General features: G+C 37.5%; 1 pseudogene; it reads right to left on the reverse strand.

The window, feature by feature from the left end:
• Window positions 1-554: 554 nt before the first annotated feature.
• On the reverse strand, window positions 555-954 carry LOC101581909 (annotated as a pseudogene).
• Window positions 955-3,168: the final 2,214 nt, after the last annotated feature.

A 3,168-nucleotide genomic window follows, 5' to 3' on the forward strand; every position in this document is an offset into this window, starting at 1 on the left:
TTAAGATGATGAAGATTTATATTTGCTTTTCTTCTAAAGTTTATATAGTTTTAGCTCTCTGATTCAAGTCTGTGATCCATTTTGAGATAATTTTTTTTCCTTTTTTTTTTTTTTTTTTTGGTGGAACCAGTGATTGAACTCAGGTATTCCACTGAGCCATTTCCCTGGCTCCATTGAGGTAATTTTTATATATGGTGTGTGGTAGGGCTCAACTTCACTCTTGCGTGGTGCTAACAGTTATTTCAGACTATTTGTTAAGACTATTCTATCTTTCTTTCTTTTTTTGTGACAGAAATCTTTTCTTGACATGACTAGCATACCTAGTGGCAGGGTCAGGTAGCACATACCTATCTGCCATGGCTCCTGTCTTCCTTCTCCTGGGAATTCATGTATCACCGCAGGAGAGAGGAGTATCCAGGGCAGGTAAAGCTGGGGGAATATACAAGGTGGAACCCGCAAGTGGCTCAGGGCAATTCAAAAAGTGCAAGGTTGATTGCTGGCCCAACCAGATAAGATGTCCACCTGGGTAGAGGAAGGGCTACCGACCCCATGCCGATGAGAGGGGTCCAAAGGGAGAGTGGCCCTTACAGGCTCACTGTGCCCTTCGTGCCATCAGCATCTCCCAGATGTTGTCTTCAGCTTCCTTAACACTCTGCTCCAGGTAGGACTTTTTCTGCTCTAGTTCTTTAATTTTTTCTTCTGCTATTTTCTGTTTCTCCAACAGCTGATTATGAATTACCTCCGTGGATTGAAGAATAAACATTCTTCCTATACCTTCATACATGTTAGTCTCATCTACATAATCTCTATGTCTGTATGATGTGCATGCTTTTTCGTTCTGTTCAGTTGTTCAATCTGAATGTCTGCAAGCTTCACCTTCTGTTGAGTATCAATAACTTTGGCTTAAAGCTCGGTGAAGGCCTTCTTCAACTCCAGATCCACAGAGGCCGCCATGTTGCTGTACTCTATGAGACTATTCTTTCTTTAAGACTATTTGTTAAGACTATTCTTTCTTTATTGAAGCATCATGCCACTCTTCTAGTAATTATAAATCAGAGGGTCTCTCTCTGTCTCTCTGTCTCTCTCTGTCTCTCTATATCTCTCTGCCTCTTTCTCTCCCTCCTTCTCTCTCTTTCTCTGTGTGTGTGTGTGTGTGTTTGTGTGTGTGTGTGTGTGTGTGTGCTTGTTTCATTTGTGTATGTGGTACAGGGTCTCACTATGCAGATTGGACTGCTGGTGAGCCTCCTGTTTTCAGCCTCCCCAGCACTGGGATTACAGGCATACACTGGCAGGCCTGGACTCTGTCACTGGCTCGGCGCGCCCGTGGGGCGGGGCCGACATGACATGCAGGATAGGAGATCAAAACCTGATCTCTGCATTTGCCAAAGCAGGAGCTTGGTCCACTGAGCTATTTGCCTGGCCCTTGAGGCTTTATTTCTCAACTGGATTCCATTGCTCTACATGCTGGTACCAAACTTTCTTGATCATTATAGCTGCATAGCAAGTTTTGAAACAGGGAACAGTGAGTCTCCAATTTTATTCTTTTTTTTTTTTTTTAAAGATTATTATGGGCCAGGGAGATAGCTTAGTGGAATAAGTGCTGGCCTGGCAAGCACATGGTCCTGTGTTTGATCCCTGGTACCACAAAAAAAAAAAAAAATGATCGCTATGGAGGGGTAGTAACACATGGGTTGGGGAAAGAAAGATTGTCATGGCTAGTCCAGGTTCCTTGATTTTTTTTTTTATGAATCATGGGATTGGCTTGTCAATACCTGGAAAGAAGTCAGCTGGGATTTGATAGGGTTCATGAGAAATCTACAGATAAGTTTATATAAGTGTACTTATGATTGCCATTGTATGCCTATTAAGTCTTCAGTCCATGAACATGGGATGTCACTTCATTTCTTTAGGCTTTCTTTAATTTTTCAACAATATTTTGTTCTTTTCAGAGTAAAAGTTTTGTACTTATTTTGTTAAGCTTCTTCCTAAGTATTTTATTCTTTCTGATGTTATTTCTAATTGAATTTTTAGAGATAGATTTGATCTTACATTTGATCTTGATTTCTGCAACTTTGGAGAGCTCATTGCTTAGTTCTAATAGATTTTTAGATTTATGCATACCATATGTATGTATACAATATTATGTCAATGTTTTACGTCTTATTTTCCAGTGTAGATATTTTTATTATCTTTTTATTGTCCAATTTTCCTGGATAGAACTTCTAGTATAAGTTGAATAGAAATGGTGAGATCAGACATTCTAGTCTTGTTCCTGATATTAATGGAAGAACATTCAGTTTGTTACTAAACAATGTGGGTTTTTTAATATATGGCTTTTATTATGTTGAGGTTTCCTTCTATTCCCAGTTTGTTGAATGCTATTATCATGAAAGGGTATTGGATTTTGTCAAATGTCTTTTTTTCATCAATTGAGATTAAAGTGTGGTTTTCCCCTTCATTCTGTTGATCTGGTGTATTATATTAACTGACTTTCAGATGTTAAAGTCACCTTGCCTTTCTTGGCTAAATCCCACTTGGTAATGATGTATAATTCTTTTGATGTGTCAGTGGATTCTATTTAATAGTATTTTGTCAAGTGTTTTTGTGTCTATATTGATAAGAAAATGTAAATATGAAAACAGGAATGATGTATCTTATGATATAACAGTTTGATATTGAGATTGAGGCAATATTGGTCTCATAGAATAAGTTGAAAATGTTCCATTCCTTTTGTTTTTGGAGGAATTTGTGAAAATCCATATTAATTCTTTAAATGTTTAGTAAAATTCACCAGTGAAACCATTTGGTCATGGACCCTTTGCAGAAGTCTTTTGGTTACTAAGTCAAACTCTTAACTTGTAATTTATGGCATATCATCATGCATAGAATTCTTTCATAGTTTTTGTTTCTGTCCCCTCTTCCACTCATGATTTTCATAGTCTGAGCCATCTCAGTCTAGGTGTAATCCTTAGTACAGAAAGGATTACACACCACGGCCAAGTGTCAACGTTCTTATTTGTCAATTTTATTAATTTGCACTAAAATCCTTATTATCTCTTTTCTGTTGCTTAATTTTGGCTCAGTTTTCACTACTTATTTCAGACTCTTAAATGTGGAGGAGTATTGTTTTGAAATTTGTATTCTTCCTTCATGTAATTTATATGTATA

This window comes from Octodon degus, unplaced genomic scaffold, assembly GCF_000260255.1.
Source record: "Octodon degus isolate 3935 unplaced genomic scaffold, OctDeg1.0 scaffold00312, whole genome shotgun sequence".
In the NCBI taxonomy this organism is placed as follows: Eukaryota; Metazoa; Chordata; class Mammalia; order Rodentia; family Octodontidae; genus Octodon; species Octodon degus.